This window comes from Oncorhynchus tshawytscha, linkage group LG10 (genome assembly GCF_018296145.1).
Source record: "Oncorhynchus tshawytscha isolate Ot180627B linkage group LG10, Otsh_v2.0, whole genome shotgun sequence".
NCBI classification, from domain to species: domain Eukaryota; kingdom Metazoa; phylum Chordata; class Actinopteri; order Salmoniformes; family Salmonidae; genus Oncorhynchus; species Oncorhynchus tshawytscha.
Window position 1 is genome coordinate 20,233,324 of NC_056438.1, and position 19,801 is coordinate 20,253,124.

The following is a 19,801-nucleotide window of genomic DNA, read 5'->3' on the forward strand; positions in this document are numbered from 1 at the left end:
AAAATATGTTGTTCTGCACCTGAACAAGGCAGTTAACCCACTGTTCCTAGGCCATCATTATAAATAAGAATTTGTTCTTAACTGACTTGCCTAGTTAAATAAAAATACTCACTTAGTTCATTTTAGTAAACGAACGGTATCCTTTCAGTTGAGCGTACTAGCTCTTCGCCTGTCTACTGGAAGTTGATGCTGATGCAACCTCTTGCTAGCTTGTTAGCATAACAAATGACTCACTCTCTGGGCGTTAGTAAATCCAGAGCGTTGTCAGACTGCTTGTACATAAATTCTGAGCGTTTCATTCTCGGAGCGCACACTAGAAGCTCTGGCCGAGGAGTAGGGTTGATCCAAGCGCATTCTGACCTCACAACGGCAGTAAGCACCCAAGCTAACTGGCTAATGTTGGCTAGCTTGCTAGCTACTTCCAGACACAAATGAGAACACCTCACTCTAACCATTTTACTAGCCCTATTAAAACTGGTTAGGCTGTTTTCATGTTATCTAGAGTGTTGGTAACTGTAACTGTGCTGCTGGCAACAATTAAATGACACTTTTTTTGGCCGACATTTACTGACACCGGTCATATTCAACGGGTGTTGAGCGTTCATAAATTCATCAGTTATTCTGTGCTCTGGCACACTCAGACGAGAGTGCTCTGAAATCGGAGTAGATAGCCACTATGTCCATTGAGAACGCACTCTGATTATACCACTTAGCTTAGAATGACGTGAATAGTCAAGTCAGTAAACGTTGAGTAGTTAGTTAGATAGCATATAGTTAATATACTGCCTGACAAGTTCGATATATTAGTAGCCAACTAACATTAGGTAGCTAGCTAACATTCCAATACATACTGCAGTAATGCTATGCGGTTCGTAAGGATAGCGTAGCTAACAAATTGTCAGCCAACATAACATGTAACTTATTTGTATAGTCATTACATTATTACATTGCTCAACATTTTCTAAACATTTGTCCTAATTGTCCTAATTAGTTAAAGCAATACATTTGTATCCCCTCTCGTCAAATTTCAGCTGTATATTTTCCGGCATTTTCTTCAAATCTGAAGAAGTTTTCAGCCGCATCCTTTTTCTGAAGAATTGCATTATGGGCCACAAAAGCATGGAAATAGTGTCCATTGCTTGGATACTTTGTATGTTGGTGAATTTAGTACGGCATCCGGGAACTTTTGGCATACTAACTATATATCCACTATGACAAATGAGCATACCACATACTCAATTTACATCATAAATAGTATGTTTAGTGCAGTTAGAATGAGTATTCGAACCCAGCTTTTGTCTGGCATGGTTGTGAAGGGCAGAAGGCAGCCATATGTGAGGGTGAGAGGTCGCTGTGTACGGACATGCTGCTACTGTTGCTGCTGCCTCTATTTGATGGACCAAACCAGGCTGTGTACTCTCTCTCTAGCTCTCCCCCTCTTATCCCTCTTCCCCTCTATCCCTCTCTCTCTTCCCCGATATTTCTCTACCCCCCCTCTCCTTCTGTTTATCCTTCCATCTCTGCCTATCCTAAATCCTGTTTGTTGTGCAGTAACATTCACAGTCTATGGAGTTCACACAAATAGGAATGACGTGGGGTATTAAGAGAGGCAGTATGTTCCAAACGGGTTTTCTCAGAATAAGGGAATAACACGGCAGGTTTTCAGCAAAAGGGAGATGAGATGAGGATAAAAAGCTGAACAGCTAAAAAGAGTGTTGTAATTTGGCAAAACAAACGAGCGCCTGCAAACACATCAGACGACGATATGTAAATGAAAGATTCTGCCTGCGGACGGTGTTGCCAGATGCCTGTGAGCACTGAGACGTGTGTGTGTGTGTGTGTGTGTGTGTGTGTTGAGTCGAGGCAAGGCTGGATCTCGCGGCATGAGGCGGATGAAATAAAAACATCAGAGACCATTTTAGTGGTGTTTAGATTTGCAGCAACAGATTTTGGCTAGCTTCATGATTTGAGTGGTCAGCCAATAGCCAGCCAGGCAGACAGACAGGCATGTCTCTGTTAGTTAGTAGTAGTACAGATGATGGCAGGCACTTTCACACCGTGTGACGGACGTAGCGTGTGTGTGCATGTGTGTATGCTTACTGCTTACACTGTGCCTACCCAGCGTGTGACTGACTTCTCCCCGCAGACCCGCATCTAGCTCCTTTTACCTACAAGGCTGCATCACGGTGTTGAGGGAGAATCAGCCCCACCAACATTTTGTGTCCCCCCTCTGTAGCCTCCTACTTCCTGCCCAAGCACTGTCACTCCCTGTGCCCATTAGGGAAAGCTGTCCGAGTGTTCTGTTCAGCACGTGCCCAGGTGCCAGGGGCACAGACAGACGGAAAGGCAAGCCGGACAGGCAAAGAATGCCATACAGACAGAGGGAACAGCTCAACGCCAGGCCGTCCAGCCTCCTCTCTCCATCTCTACCACTGTTGCAATCTGCCTCTCCTGCTACTGCCAAAGCTCTGGTCATAATTATTATTGGCCACAGTAATTAATTTACAGAACGGACGCCATAATCGCTCCCAGCTCAAATGGTGTCACTCTGTATTGTGGCTGCCATGGCGTCGGTCCCATTAGAGTGAATGGGGAGGGAGTGTCACGCCCTGGTCAAAGTATTTTGTGTTTATCTTTATGTATTTGGTCAGGCCAGGGTGTGGCATGGGGTTTTTGTAATTGTGGTGTGTTTGTCTTGGGGTTTTGGTGGTGGTATTGGGATTGTAGCTTAGTGGGTTGTCTAGCAAGGTCTATGGCTGTCTGGAGTGGTTCTCAATCAGAGGCAGGTGCTTATCGTTGTCTCTGATTGGGAACCATATTTAGGCAGCCATATTCTTTGAGTTTGTCGTGGGTGATTGTCCTTAGTGTCTTACTTGTACTCTCTGTTAGTTTGCACTAGATAGGCTGTTTTCGGTTTTCATTACGTTTATTGTTTTGTAGTGTTTAGTGTTTAGTGTTTAGTCGTGTTTACGTTTTGTTTAATAAATATGGATCGCAATCGACACGCTGCAGTTTGGTCCGACTCTCCTTCATCACCACTAGAAAACCGTTACAGAATCACCCACCACCAACGGACCAAGCAGCGTGTTAACAGGCAGGAACCACAGGAGAGGCAACAGAGGCAGCAGCAGCAGGAGCAGCAGCAGCTGCAGTGGGAGAGGCTGCACCACCTGGAGAAATGGACATGGGAGGAAGAACTGGACGGTAAAGGACCCTGGGCTCAGCCTGGAGAATATCGCCGCCCCAAGGAAGAACTGGAGGCGGCGAAAGCTGAGAGGCGCAGATATGAGGAGGCAGCACGGCGTAGCGGATGGAAGCCTGAGAATCAGCCCCAAAAATTTCTTGGGGGGCTCAGGGAGAGTGTGGCAGAGTCAGGAGTCAGACCTGAGCCAACTCTCCCTGTTTATCGTGAGGAGCCAAGGAGGAGACCAGAACCAGAGACTGTGAAGGAGTTAATGGGGAAATTGGAGGAGAGAGAAATGAGGGAGTTGCTGTGTTGGTGCTTTTTGCATGGAATTCGCCCGACGGAACGTGTTGGGGATTTGATGGCACCTGGGTTAGCGCTCCATACTCGTCCTGAGGTGCGTGTTAGTCGGCTGGTGAAGTTGGTGCCAGCCTCACGCACCAGGCCTCCTGTGCACATCCCTAGCCTTGCACATCCTGTGCCAACACTGCTCTCAAGATCTCCAGTACGCCTTCACGGTCTAGCCCATCCTGTGCCACCTCCACACTCCAGTCCTCCGGTAGCAGCTCCCCGCTCCAGGCTTCCTGTGCGTGTCCTCGATCCAGTACCACCAGTTCCAGCACCACGCACCAGGCCTTCAGTGTGCCTCGCCTGTTCAGCGCAGCCAGCGCCTTTCTCCTCTACAGCGCTGCCGGATCCTCCCGCCTGTTCAGCGCAGCCAGAGCCTTCCTCCTCTACAGCGCTGCCGGAGCCTCCCGCCTGTTTAGCGCAGCCAGAGCCTTTCTCCTCTCCTACGCTGCCGGAGTCTCCCGCCTGTTCAGCGCAGCCAGAGCTGCCAGCCTGCATGGAGAAGCCAGAGCTGCCAGCCTGCATGGAGCAGCCAGAGCTGTCAGTCCGCATAGAGCAGCCAGAGCTGTCAGTCCGCATAGAGCAGCCAGAGCTGTCAGTCTGCATGGAGCAGCCAGAGATGTCAGTCTGCATGGAGCAGCCAGAGCTGTCAGTCTGCATGGAGCAGCCAGAGCTGCCAGTCTGCAAGGAGCAGCCAGAGCTGTCAGTCTGCATGGAGCAGCCAGAGCTGTCAGTCTGCATGGAGCAGCCAGAGCTGTCAGTCTGCATGGAGCAGCCAGAGCTGCCAGTCTGCATGAAGCAGCCAGTCTGCATGGAGCAGCCAGAGCTGCCAGTCTGCATGGAGCAGCCAGAGCTGCCAGTCTGCATGAAGCAGCCAGAGCTGTCAGTCTGCATGAAGCAGCCAGAGCTGTCAGTCTGCATGGAACAGTCAGAGCTGTCAGTCTGCATGGAGCAGCCAGAGCTGTCAGTCTACATGAAGCAGCCCGAGCTGCCAGTCTGCATGAAGCAGTCAGTCTACATGGAGCAGCCAGAGCTGTCAGTCTGCATGGAGCAGTCAGAGCTGTCAGTCTGCATGGAGCAGCCCGAGCTGCCAGTCTGCATGAAGCAGCCAGTCTACATGGAGCAGCCAGAGATGTCAGTCTGCATGAAGCAGCCAGAGCTGTCAGTCTGCATAGAGCAGCCAGTCTGCATGGAGCTGCCAGTCTGCATGGAGCTGCCAGTCTGCATGGAGCTGCCAGTCTGCAAGGAGCTGTCAGTCTGCACGGAGCTGTCAGTCTGCACGGAGCTGTCAGTCTGTAAGGAGCTGCCAGTCTGCAAGGAGCTGCCAGTCTGCAAGGAGCTGCCAGTCAGCACGGAGCCGCCAGAGCGGTCAGTCTGTAAGAAGCCGCCAGAGCTGTCAGCCTATATGGAGCAGCTAGTGCCGCCAGTCTGCCCAGCGCCGCCAGTGCCCCCAGTCTGCCCAGCGTCGCCAGTCTGCCCAGCGCCGTCAGTCTGCCCAGCATCGCCAGTCTGCCCAGCGTCGCCAGTCTGCCCAGCGTCGTCAGTCTGCCCAGCGTCGTCAGTCTGCCCAGCACCGCCAGTCTGCCCAGCACCGCCAGTCTGCCCAGCGCCGCCAGTCTGCCCAGCATCGCCAGTCTGCCCAGCGCCGCCAGTCTGCCCAGCGCCGCCAGTCTGCCCAGCGCCGCCAGTCTGCCCAGCGCCGCCAGATCTGCCAGTCAGCCAGACTCTTCCAGATCTGCCAGTCAGCCAGACTCTTCCAGATCTGCCAGTCAGCCAGACTCTTCCAGATCTGCCAGTCAGCCAGACTCTTCCAGATCTGCCAGTCAACCAGACTCTTCCAGATCTGCCAGTCAACCAGACTCTTCCAGATCTGCCAGTCAACCAGACTCTTCCAGATCTGCCAGTCAACCAGACTCTTCCAGATCTGCCAGTCAGCCAGGATCTGCCAGTCAGCCAGGATCTGCCAGTCAGCCAGGATCTGCTGAAACCACCAGCCAGCCAGGAGCTGGTAGATCTATCTACCTGCCTGAGCTTCCTCTCACTCCTGAGCTTCCTCTCACTCCTGAGCTTCCTCTCACTCCTGAGCTTCCTCTCACTCCTGAGCTTCCTCTCACTCCTGAGCTTCCTCTCACTCCTGAGCTTCCTCTCACTCCTGAGCTTTCTCTCACTCCCGAGCTTCCCCTCAGTCCCGAGCTGCCTCGGTCCCGAGCTGTCCTTCAGTCCCGATCTGCTCCTCAGTCCAGTGGGGTTCTGGGTGGGGACTACTAGGCCATGGTCGGCGGCGAGGGTGGACTATCCAGGGACGAAGGGAGAGGGGACTAAGACATTAAAGGAGTGGGGTCCACGTCCCGCGCCGGAGCCGCCACCATGGACAGACGCCCACCCGGACCCTCCCTATTGTTTTGAGGTGCGTTCGGGAGTCCGCACCTTAGGGGGGTTCTGTCACGCCCTGGTCAAAGTATTTTGTGTTTATCTTTATGTATTTGGTCAGGCCAGGGTGTGGCATGGGGTTTTTGTAATTGTGGTGTGTTTGTCTTGGGGTTTTGGTGGTGGTATTGGGATTGTAGCTTAGTGGGTTGTCTAGCAAGGTCTATGGCTGTCTGGAGTGGTTCTCAATCAGAGGCAGGTGCTTATCGTTGTCTCTGATTGGGAACCATATTTAGGCAGCCATATTCTTTGAGTTTGTCGTGGGTGATTGTCCTTAGTGTCTTACTTGTACTCTCTGTTAGTTTGCACTAGATAGGCTGTTTTCGGTTTTCATTACGTTTATTGTTTTGTAGTGTTTAGTGTTTAGTGTTTAGTCGTGTTTACGTTTTGTTTAATAAATATGGATCGCAATCGACACGCTGCAGTTTGGTCCGACTCTCCTTCATCACCACTAGAAAACCGTTACAGGGAGAGTGCTTTCACCTTTCAAGTTTTATTAGTCGTATATACAGGATATCACAATGCAACAACGATAAAAAATAATAAAAAAAGAAGACTATGAACATAAAGTAAATGGCTCAGTAGTAAACATTAACATACAGTGGCAAGAAAAAAGTATGTGAACCCTTTGGATTTCCCTGGATTTCTGCATAAATTGGTCATAAAATTTGATCTGATCTTCATCTAAGTTACAACAATAGACAAACACAGTCTGCTTGAACTAATAACACACAAATTATTGTATTTTTCTTGTCTATTTTGAATACATCATTTAAACTTTCACAGTGTAGGTTAGAAAAAGTATGTGAACCCCTAGGCTAATGACTTCTCCAAAAGCTAATTGGTGTCAGGAGTCAGCTAACCTTGAGTCCAATCAATGAGACTAGATTGGAGATGTTGGTTAGAGCTGCCCAGCCCTATAAAAAACACTCACGAAATTTGAGTTTGCTATTCACAAGATGCATTGCCTGATGTGAACCATGCCTTGAAGAAAGAGATCTCAAAAGACCTAAGATTAAGAATTCTTGCATAAAGCAAGAAATGGTTACAAAAGTATCTCTAAAAGCCTTGATGTTTACCAAATCAAATCAAATTTTATTTGTCACATACACATGGTTAGCAGATGTTAATGCGAGTGTAGCGAAATGCTTGTGCTTCTAGTTCCGACAATGCAGTAATAACGAGCAAGTAATCTAACTAACAATTCCCAAAAAAAACTACTGTCTTATACACAGTGTAAGGGGATAAAGAATATGTACATAAGGATATATGAATGAGTGATGGTACAGAGCAGCATAGGCAAGATACAGTAGATGATATCGAGTACAGTATATACATATGAGATAAGTATGTAAACCAAGTGGCATAGTTAAAGTGGCTAGTGATACATGTATTACATAAGGATGCAGTCGATGATATAGAGTACAGTATCAACGTATGCATATGAGATGAACAATGTAGGGTAAGTAACATTATATAAGGTAGCATTGTTTAAAGTGGCTAGTGATATATTTACATAATTTCCCATCAATTCCCATGATTAAAGTGGCTGGAGTAGAGTCAGTGTCATTGACAGTGTGTTGGCAGTAGCCACTCAATGTTAGTGGTGGCTGTTTAACAGTCTGATGGCCTTGAGATAGAAGCTGTTTTTCAGTCTCTCGGTCCCAGCTTTGATGCACCTGTACTGACCTCGCCTTCTGGATGACAGCGGGGTGAACAGGCAGTGGCTCGGGTGGTTGATGTCCTTGATGATCTTTATGGCCTTCCTGTAGCATCGGGTGGTGTAGGTGTCCTGGAGGGCAGGTAGTTTGCCCCCGGTGATGCGTTGTGCAGACCTCACTACCCTCTGGAGAGCCTTACGGTTGAGGGCGGTGCAGTTGCCATACCAGGCGGTGATACAGCCCGCCAGGATGCTCTCGATTGTGCATCTGTAGAAGTTTGTGAGTGCTTTTGGTGACAAGCCGAATTTCTTCAGCCTCCTGAGGTTGAAGAGGCGCTGCTGCGCCTTCCTCACGATGCTGTCTGTGTGAGTGGACCAATTCAGTTTGTCTGTGATGTGTATGTCGAGGAACTTAAAACTTGCTACCCTCTCCACTACTGTTCCATCGATGTGGATGGGGGTGTTCCCTCTGCTGTTTCCTGAAGTCCACAATCATCTCCTTAGTTTTGTTGACGTTGAGTGTGAGGTTATTTTCCTGACACCACACTCCGAGGGCCCTCACCTCCTCCCTGTAGGCCGTCTCGTCGTTGTTGGTAATCAAGCCTACCACTGTTGTGTCGTCCGCAAACTTGATGATTGAGTTGGAGGCGTGCATGGCCACGCAGTCGTGGGTGAACAGGGAGTACAGGAGGGGGCTCAGAACGCACCCTTGTGGGGCCCCAGTGTTGAGGATCAGCGGGGAGGAGATGTTGTTGCCTACCCTCACCACCTGGGGGCGGCCCGTCAGGAAGTCCAGTACCCAGTTGCACAGGGCGGGGTCGAGACCCAGGGTCTCGAGCTTGATGACGAGCTTGGAGGGTACTATGGTGTTGAATGCCGAGCTGTAGTCGATGAACAGCATTCTCACATAGGTATTCCTCTTGTCCAGATGGGTTAGGGCAGTGTGCAGTGTGGTTGAGATTGCATCGTCTGTGGACCTATTTGGGCGGTAAGCAAATTGGAGTGGGTCAAGGGTGTCAGGTAGGGTGGAGGTGATATGGTCCTTGACTAGTCTCTCAAAGCACTTCATGATGACGGATGTGAGTGCTACGGGCGGTAGTCGTTTAGCTCAGTTACCTTAGCTTTCTTGGGAACAGGAACAATGGTGGCCCTCTTGAAGCATGTGGGAACAGCAGACTGGTATAGGGATTGGTTGAATATGTCCGTAAACACACCGGCCAGCTGGTCTGCGCATGCTCTGAGGGCGCGGCTGGGGATGCCGTCTGGGCCTGCAGCCTTGCGAGGGTTAACACGTTTAAATGTCTTACTCACTTCGGCTGCAGTGAAGGAGAGACCGCATGATTCCGTTGCAGGCCGTGTCAGTGGCACTGTATTGTCCTCAAAGCGGGCAAAAAAGTTATTTAGTCTGCCTGGGAGCAAGACATCCTGGTCCGTGACTGGGCTGGGTTTCTTCCTGTAGTCCGTGATTGACTGTAGACCCTGCCACATACCTCTTGTGTCTGAGCCGTTGAATTGAGATTCTACTTTGTCTCTGTACTGGCGCTTAGCTTGTTTGATAGCCTTGCGGAGGGAATAGCTGCACTGTTTGTATTCAGTCATGTTACCAGACACCTTGCCCTGATTAAAAGCAGTGGTTCGTGCCTTCAGTTTCACACGAATGCTGCCATCAATCCACGGTTTCTGGTTAGGGAATGTTTTAATCGTTGCTATGGGAACGACATCTTCAACGCACGTTCTAATGAACTCGCACACCGTATCAGCGTATTCGTCAATGTTGTTGTCTGACGCAATACGAAACATCTCCCAGTCCACGTGATGGAAGCAGTCTTGGAGTGTGGAGTCAGCTTGGTCGGACCAGCGTTGGACAGACCTCAGCGTGGGAGCTTCTTGTTTTAGTTTCTGTCTGTAGGCAGGGATCAACAAAATGGAGTCGTGGTCAGCTTTTCCGAAAGGGGGACGGGGCAGGGCCTTATATGCGTCGCGGAAGTTAGAGTAACAATGATCCAGGGTCTTTCCACCCCTGGTTGCGCAATCAATATGCTGATAAAATTTAGGGAGTCTTGTTTTCAGATTAGCCTTGTTAAAATCCCCAGCTACAATGAATGCAGCCTCCGGATAAATCGTTTCCAGTTTGCAGAGAGTTAAATAAAGTTCGTTCAGAGCCATCGATGTGTCTGCTTGGGGGGGATATATACGGCTGTGATTATAATCGAAGAGAATTCTCTTGGTAGATAATGCGGTCTACATTTGATTGTGAGGAATTCTAAATCAGGTGAACAGAAGGATTTGAGTTCCTGTATGTTTCCTTCATCACACCATGTCACGTTGGCCATAAGGCATACGCCCCCGCCCGTCTTCTTACCAGAGAGATGTTTGTTTCTGTCGGCGCGATGCGTGGAGAAACCCGCTGGCTGCACCGCTTCGGATTGCGTCTCTCCAGTGAGCCATGTTTCCGTGAAGCAGAGAACGTTACAGTCTCTGATGTCCCTCTGGAATGCTACCCTTGCTCGGATTTCATCAACCTTGTTGTCAAGAGACTGGACATTGGCAAGAAGAATGCTGGGGAGTGGTGCACGATGTGCCCGTCTCCGGAGTCTGACCAGAAGACCGCTTCGTTTCCCTCTTTTTCTGAGTCGTTTTTTTTTTTTTGGTCGCTGCATGTGATCCACTCGGTTACACTGGTTGTAAGGCAGAACTCAGGATCCGCATCGCGAAAAACATATTCTTGGTCGTACTGATGGTGAGTTGACGCTGATCTTATATTCAGTAGTTCTTGTCGGCTGTATGTAAAGAAACCTAAGATGACCTGGGGTACTAGTGTAAGAAATAACACGTAAAAAAACAAAAAACTGCATAGTTTCCTAGGAACGCGAAGCGAGGCGGCCATCTCTGTCCACGGTAAGACAAATTGTCTATAAATGGAGAAAGTTCAGCACTGTTGCTACGGACCCGAGGAGTGGCGGCCCTGCAAAGATGACTGCAAGAGGTTAAGAAGAATCCTAGAATGTCAACTAAAGACTTACATAAATCTCTGGGACATGCTAACATCTCTGCAGGACATCTTGGCAAGTCTACGATACCTAAAACACTAAACAAGAATGGTGTTCATGGGAGGACACCATGGAAGAAGCGATTGCTGTCCAAAAAAAAACATTGCTGCACGTCTGATGTTCGTAAAAGTCTAAAGTTGAGTTGTTTGGAAGGAACATACAACACTATGTGAGGAGAAAAAAAATGGCACAGCACACCAGCATCAAAACCTCATCCCCACTGTAAAGTATGGTGGAGGGAGCATCACGGTTTGCTTGCTATCATCGAAGGAAAAATATATTCCCAAGTTTATCAAGACATTTTACAGGAGAATGTAAGGCTATCTGTCCGCCAATTGAAGCTCAACAGAAGTTGGGTGATGCAACAGGACAACAACCCAAAACACAGAAGTAAATCAACACCAGAATGGCTTCAACAGAAGAAAATATGCCTTCTGGAGTGGCCCAGTCAGAGTCCTGACCTCAACCCGATTGAGATGCTGTGGCATGACCTGAAGAGAGCAGTTCACACCAGACATCCCAAGAATATTGCTTAACTTTAACAGTTTTGTAAAGAGGAACGGTCCAAAATTCCTCCTGACCATTGTGCAGATCTGTTCCGCAACTACAGAAAATGTTTGGTTGAGGTTATTGCTGCAAAAAGGAGGGTCAACCAGTTATTAAATCCAAGGGTTGACATACTTATTCCACTCTGCACTGTGAATGTTTACACAGTCTGTTCAATAGACATGAAAACATATCATGACACAAGGTGAGACCCAGATGCAGACACAGGAGGCAGATGGTTGGAGTCTTACAATGTTCATTAATCCAAAAGGAGAAGGCAAGAGGTCATGGACAGGCAAAAGGTCAAAACCAGATCAGAGTCCAGGAGGTACAGAGTGGCAGACAGGCTCGTGGTCAAGGCAGACAGAATGGTCAGGCAGGCAGGTACAAAGTCCAGAAACAGGCAAGGGTCAAAACCAGGAGGACTAGAAAAAGGAGAATGCCAAAAGCAGGAGAATGGGGGAAACGCTGGTTGACTTGGAAACATACAAGACGAACTGGCACAGAGAGACAGGAAACACAGGGATAAATACACTGGAGAAAATCAGCGACACCTGGAGGGGGTGGAGACAATCACAAGGACAGGTGAAACAGATCAGGGTGTGACAGCATACTTGTTTGTGTGTTATTAGTTCAGGTAGACTGTGTTTGTCTATTGTTGTGACTTAGATGAAGATCAGATCACATTTCATGACAAATCTATGCAGAAATCCAGGTAATTCCAAAGGGTTCACATACTTTTTCTTGCCACTGTAAGTATAATAGAGGAAGGCACAATTTATAGTCCAATATTTACATGTGTTTTGGGGAAGGGGGGATTGGAGGGCAATTGTTTGAATATTGCAGTATTAGCAATCATATATTAGAGTCTGGTAGCAACATTTGTGCTGTGTGTGTGTAGCATGAATGTATGTGCAGTTGAAGTCGGAAGTTTACATACACCAAACACAGCCAAACACATTTAAACTCAGTTTTTCACAATTCCTGACATTTAATCCTAGTAACAATTCCCTGTTTTAGGTCAGTTAGGATCACAACTTTATTTTAAGAATGTGAAATGTCATAATTTCTTTCATCTTTTATTTCTTTCATCACATTCCCAATGGGTCAGAAGTTTACATTTACTCAATTAGTATTTGGTAGCATTGCCTTTAAATTGTTTTACATGGGTCAAATATTTTGGGTAGCCTTCCACAAGCTTCCCACAATAAGTTGGGGGAATTTTGGCCCATTCCTCCTGACAGAGCTGGTGTAACTGAGTCAGGTTTGTAGGCCTTGCTAGCACACGCTTTTCCAGTTCTGCCCACAAATGTCCTATAGGATTGAGGTCAGGGCTTTGTGATGGCCACTCCAATACCTTGACTTTGTTGTCCTTAAGCCATTTTGCCACAACTTTGGAAGTATGCTTGGGGTCATTGTCCATTTGGACAAGACCCATTTGCGACCAAGCTTTAACTTCCTGACTTATGTCTTGAGATGTTGCTTCAGTATATCCATTTTCTGTCCTCATGAAGCCATCTATTTTGTGAAGTACACCAGTTCCTCCTGCAGCAAAGCACCCACACGACATGATGCTGCCACCCCCGTGCTTCACAGTTGGGATGGTGTTCTTCGGCTTGCAAGCCCCCCCCTTTTTCCTCCAAACATAACGATGGTCATTATGGCCAAACAGTTCTATTTTTCTTTCATCAGACCAGAGGACATTTCTCCAAAAAGTATAATCTTTGTCCCCATGTGCAGTTGAAAGTTGTAGTCATGCTTTTTTATGGTCGTTTTTTGGAGCAGTGGCTTCTTCCTTGCTGAGCGGCCTATCAGGTTATGTCGATATAGTACTCATTTCACTGTGGATATAGATACTTTTGTACCGGTTTCCTCCAGCATCTTCACAAGGTCCTTTGCTGTTGTTCTGTGATTGATATGCACTTTTAAAAACAAAGTATGTTCATCTCTAGGAGACAGAATGTGTCTCCTTCCTGAGTGGTATGACGGCTGCGTGGTCCCATGGTGTTTATACTTGCGTACTATGGTTTGTACAGATGAACGTGGTACTTCAGGTGTTTGGAAATTTCTCCCAAGGATGAACCAGACTTGTGGAGGTCTACAATATTTTTTCTGGGGTCTTGGCTGATTTATTTAGATTTTCCCATGATGTCAAGCAAAGAGGCACTGCAACTGAAGGTAGGCCTTGAAATACATCCACAGGTACACCTCCAATTCACTCAAATGATGTCAATTAGCCTATCAGAAGCTTCTAAAGCCATGACGTAATTTTCTGGAATTTCCCAACCTCTTGAGCTTACTTGAGACGCAGACGTCCCACCTAGAGCTCTAGAAATGCACATGCGCGACGCTACATGCTAATAGTATTAGTTAAAACGCAAACGTTCATTAAAATACACATGTTTGGTATTAAAATAAAGCTACAGTCATTGTGAATCTAGCCACCGTGTCAGATTTTTAAAATGCTTTTCGGCGAAAGCATGAGAAGCTATTATCTGATAGCATGCAACACCCCAAAAGACCCGTGGGGATGTAAACAAAAGAATTAGCATAGTCGGCGCTACACAAACCGCACAATAAAATATAAAACATTAATTACCTTTGACCATCTTCTTTCTTTGCACACCTTGATGTCCCATAATCAATACTGGGTCTTTTTTTGGATTAAATCGGTCCATATATAGCCTAGATATCGATCTATGAAGACTGTGTGGAAAACGGAAAAAAAGAGCGTTTCATAACGTAACGTCATTTTTTAAAAGTTAAAAATTCGACGATAAACTTTCACAAAACACTTCGAAATACCTTTCTAATGCAACTTTAGGTATAACTACACGTTAATAAGCTATAAAAATCATCAGGAGGCGATGTAAATTCGATAGCCTGCCGTGTGGAAAAATGTCCGGAAAAACACAGAGACAATGCCTCGGGTCGGTGGTCGGAGAGAATCGGTTCCCTTTGGGCGGATCTACCAAGAATCAATTCAGATTCAAATGAGGAGACTCTATATATCCTGTGGTAGCTGTAGGTACTGCAAGCTTGGCCTAATATATTACGGTTCACCTTTAACAATTCATGGGAGTGGCGCATGGATATTTTTTTCCATCTCCAGTGATCAGATTTTCCTGCGCTTTTCGATGAAACAGACGTTCTGTTATAGTCACAGCCGTGATTTAAACAGTTTTGGAAACGTCTGAGTGTTTTCTATCCACACATACTAATCATATGCATATACTATATTCCTGGCCTGAGTAGCAGGACGCCAAAATGTTGCGCGATTTTTAACAGAATTTCCGAAAAAGTAGGGGGGAAGCTTAACAGGTTAAACCTGTTATGACTGCAATCCCAATACCGGGATCGATATGACATCTACCAGTGAAAATAGAGGGCGCCAAATTCAAACCATAGAATTCTCATAATTACAATTCCTAAAACACACGTGTCTTATATCATTTTAAAGGCAATCTTGTTGTTAATCCCACCAAAGTGTCCGATTTCAAATAGGCTTTTCAGCGAAAGCACTACAAACGATTATGTTAGGTCTCCATCAAACCACAATAAGCACAGCCATTTTCCAGCGAAATATAGCATTCACAAAAAGCAGAAATAAAGATAAAATTAATCACTAACCTTGAATTATCTTCATCAGATGACACTCATAGGACTTCATGTTACACAATACATGCATGTTTTGTTTGATAAAGTTCATATTTATATTTAAAAAATCTGAGTTTACATTGGCTATTTAGATTCACTAGTTCCAAAAACATCAAGTGATTTTGCATAGCCACATTTCTGTATTTCAACAGAAATACTCATCATAAATGTAAATGATAATACAAGTTATACACATGGAATTATAGATATACCTCTCCTTACCAAGACTACCTGTCTCCCATGTTTAGTGGGCCCATTGTGAATTAATTACATCACATGGATCCACTGTTGCCATACAAATAAACAAGATGTGCTGCTGCAGAGCAATGAGCTTCACATACACACACACACACCCACGCACTTCCTCACCTCACGTGCATGCACACACAAGAGCGCAAACATGCAAACACACACACACAAACACCACTGCCAACAAGATCTCTTAGCATCCCTTCGAAATTCGATGTATTATGGATTAACGTCTATTTTTAACACATTAATTCAGCATGGTTACAGAGTTAATTCCGCATGGTTACAGAGTTAATTCCGCATGGTTACAGGGTTAATTCCGCATGGTTACAGAGTTAATTCCGCATGGTTCCAGAGTTAATTCCGCATGGTTACAGAGTTAATTCCGCATGGTTACAGAGTTAATTCCGCATGGTTAGAGAGTTAATTCAGCATGGTTACAGAGTTAATTCCGCATGGTTACAGAGTTAATTCCGCATGGTTACAGGGTTAACTCCGCATGGTTACAGGGTTAATTCCGCATGGTTACAGAGTTAATTCCGCATGGTTACAGGGTTAATTCCGCATGGTTACAGGGTTAATTCCGCATGGTTACAGAGTTAATTCCGCATGGTTACAGAGTTAATTCCGCATAGTTACAGGGTTAATTCCGCATGGTTACAGGGTTAATTCTGCATGGTTACAGGGTTAATTCCGCATGGTTACAGGGTTAATTCCGCATGGTTACAGAGTTAATTCCGCATGGTTACAGAGTTAATTCCGCATGGTTACAGGGTTAATTCCGCATGGTTACAGAGTTAATTCCGCATTGTTACAGGGTTAAATCCGCATGGTTACAGGGTTAATTCCGCATGGTTACAGAGTTAATTCCGCATGGTTACAGAGTTAATTCCGCATGGTTACAGAGTAAATTCCGCATGGTTACAGAGTTAATTCCGCATGGTTACAGGGTTAAAACATAAATGATTCAAAGGTTAACAGTTTAGACATTCATTCCGAGTGGTTGAAGTTAGGGCTATAGTTTGGGAAAGGCTCGGCAAACCAACCAACCTCATACTATCAAGTATCATCACGTATTTTCACTGCTTGCTAGAGCATTGTGACCTGCGGGGGCGCAGTGGTCTGAGCAACGGGCTTCGGCTCCGAGCATCACATGTTTGCGCCCAGTGCTGGGTAATGGTTTTTCTTTTTTTTAGTAAGCACGAGGAAGGCATATAGTGTATTGACGTTCTCAGGACCTTTTCAAATATCTGAAAGCAAAGTCTATTTCTAGTGATTAGGCTGCCACTACAACCTGCACACACACACACACACACACACAACTTCTCCTCCCATCTTGCTCCCAGTAGAGAGCGAGACAACTCTCTGTGACAACATCTATTCAGCACAAGGACAGAGTCCCACAACACATTTCTCGCATCCATTAAATAGTTTCCCCCTGGTAAACAGAGCTATCCATAATAACTGCTATATAGGGCAACCACAGAGCTCTGTGCAGCCAGAGTGTATGTGTGTGTTTGGGTGTGTGTGCCTAAGAATGTGTGTGTGATAATGAGTGTGTGTGTGTGTGTGTGTGTGTGTGTGTGTGTGTGTGTGTGTGTGTGTGTGTGTGTGTGTGTGTGTGTGTGTGTGTGTGTGTGTGTGTGTGTGTGTGTGTGTGTGTGTGTGTGTGTGTGTGTGTGTGCGTGATAGAGTGTGTGCATGAGAGTGTGTGTATGCGCGTGTGCGTATGCGCCCATCCTCTTGGGCTGATAAGAACAGAGGTCTTCTTGTCTCTGTTGAATTCTACCATCAACTGGATGGATCTTGGAATGCCCTCCATACCAACCCCGCATATAAATGTGGCCCATTCTTTGCAGTCAGTGTGTGTGAGAGACATATGTTCTCACAGGCATGGCGTTTCCTGTCGGGGCTAGCTATCTACCCCTTGACACATAAGATACTCAGATAGATAGGTTGCATTGGAAACTCTCTTTGGGGGGGGATACAATTGCACCATTTCACCCATAAACAACTACAACATTAAAACATTGTAATGAATGTAAATCATTAAAAAAGCAGAGGAAATATTATAATAGAGGTAGTAAAGCTCGACTTGATCTGTGAATATTTGTGAAACCTTCTAAAGACAAACAAATGTGTGGTTGAAATGCTAATACTGTCTAAAGGCTTTGGATGGTTTGATATAAATCTACTTGAGGCTACCCTCCAATGGCACCACAAACTGGCAACATATACATATGTGGAGAGAGACCACCGAAGGAGAGTTTTGAATTCAGTCCTTATTCAAAAAAAGGAGGATATGTATTCCCTGCCAGCACCATTATCAGGAAAAGGTGTCTCAAAAGCTTTGAACTGGTTGCGTGTTGGGGGTGTAGCCCATCATAGTGTGAACGCCACAGCACGCAACCATTAACAACAGGTTCGAAGGCAAAGCTTCAAACGAGAGTTATCATTGAGAGATGATCAGTGAGAACTATCAGTGAGATTGCAAAGGCATTCTAATGCTATTTGCTACCCAACATGAAAGGAAGGGACAAATAAACATGTATGTAGCCTAATTACATTGTAATTACAAGCAAACGAATCGCTTGTTTTATTCACGTTATCTGTGAAATATGGAAATAATTCCTACATGCTCGACAACCGAGAGAGCGATGTGCTTACCTGTTATGTGGTCTAAACGGTAGCAAGATTCCAAGGGGGGTTTTCAAAAGGAATCCTCTTTGACTTCTAGATCGCTGTCACCCCGTTCCTCTAGATGGGGAAATATTGAAGCATAGTCCTTTGGAGAAGGAGACGGTTTTAGAAAGCTTCCCTGGTTCTGTTTACCGACAACACCCGCTCAATCCCGGTAGATTGACCGGACTACCACATTCTGATGAGGGACAGGGAGACAACGACGAAAGGAAAAGGCTACCAACAAATAAAGCCTATTGCTGCGTGAGGCGCATTACACACGAGATGAAGGCATGTAGACTGATTTTGGAATCATTCTTCCAGCTTTGGCTTTTCATCTGACGAGTCTCTATATATATATCTTTATAACTCATTTGCTGACAACAAAATGATATCTAGTCTAATTCCTCGTCTACATAAATTGGCAACAGTGATTTTGCAAGCAGGTTGATTTTCAACCCCCCAAAAACATACCCGCTTGCCCTTTGCGGGTGGAGAGGATAGCTCAAACGACAGTTTAAATAGCGAGGACGATTTGAATCATGGTGGTGCTTGCCTGCTTCGTCTCTGGGTAATAGCGGTGGTTTTCCGTGATTCCCCTCCGACCCGTTATAGCCATGCACCGAAAAGATGCTGCGCTTGTGCGATTGCTTCTTTAGCTCGCTCACGCTGCCTCTCGGCGGGGCGCGTGCACAATGTCCTAGCAAGTTGTGTCGCTGTGACAACGCTCGAGCATCCCTACGTTCTCTCCGGCCCTCTAGAATCCAGATTGTTGCTTTTCTTTTCGAATGTTTTATCTTTACCCCATCAGATGTATTAGCATTTCTGTACAGTATTACTGGTTCAAACGGAAGAAAATCTTCTCTTCCAAAATAGCGGACAGCACTAGCCTACCCATTCCCCCTCCGTTAAAGCAGACTACAGAAGAGCCTAAATCATGTTGGTACTTTTTTTTTTGTCGGTCTAACTCCTTTCACGTCAGTGTCCTCCTTCCCCGGTGAAATCTGCATCAGGGTGACGTCAAAGAATGTTAAAGCGATACAAACCCATTTTATATCCCCCATTCCCAGGGGGGATAAATCATCTCCGCAGGTTATAGTCATGAATCTTGTTCTGGAGGCAGTTTTGCCGAGAGGTCACTAGCTGGCCCAGTCACAATGTCATAACATCTGATTTTAAGCCTACCCCTAACCTTAAATTAAGACCAAGAAGCACGTTTTTGTTTTCATTCATTTCTACATATAGGAAATTTTGATTTTTCAGCTGGCCTATCTAATGGGAAATCACTCAATTCTGCCTACAGGACAAGACTTGTGACATTAAACGTCAGCCTGCGTAATCTCAATGGGATCCATGCTGTCCCATCACTAGTTTTATATCTGTCTGTCTATTCCATCCATTTTTCTATGTTTTTCACTACTACACAGTGACTGGATCTGCTGTAGCCCATCTGCTGTAGCCCATCATTGATGATGTTGTTGCACCTGTTCTATTGGATCGACACTCTTAGAAAAAAGGTGCTATCTAGAACCTAAAAGGGTTCTCCGGCTGTCCCTATAGGAGAACTCATTGAATAACCCATTTTGGTTCCAGGTAGAACCCTTTTGGGAGTGGAAGTGTGCCCCACCCTTTCCACAGAGGGTTCAACATGGAACCCAAAAGGGTTTTGGCACCAAAATAGGTTCTACGTGGAACCAAAAAGGGTTTGCCAATGGGGACAGCCGAAGAACCCTTTTGGAAAATGTTTTTCTTCGAGTGTAGTGCAACAGAAGCACATGCCTCTTAATCTAGTAACACAGCCAAACATCTGTCATGAAAAGGCTCCAAAATGATTCCCATGACACGGAGCACGGCTAAAGCCTGCCAAATATTACCTGAGAGAGAACGCTTCAATGTCAGTCAGGATCATCCGTCCCCATCTTTACATTATACATTCTGATAGAGGCAATGGCAACTAAATGAACAATCAGTATTTGTGTCACTCTGATGTCGAATTCTGAG

General features: G+C 46.0%; 1 protein-coding gene across 5 annotated transcripts in view; it reads right to left on the reverse strand.

Moving 5' to 3' along the window:
• Positions 1-18,755, reverse strand: part of nlgn2a (neuroligin 2a) — a 288,568-nt gene extending 269,813 nt beyond the window's left edge. For 4 of the 5 annotated variants that reach the window (XM_042328303.1, XM_042328302.1, XM_042328301.1 and 1 more), the window contains exon 1: positions 17,789-18,755. The gene's annotated coding sequence lies outside the window, so the exon portion shown is untranslated. The remainder of the gene's footprint in view (positions 1-17,788) is intronic. The other variant, XM_042328300.1, reaches the window with a different exon arrangement.
• Positions 18,756-19,801: the final 1,046 nt, after the last annotated feature.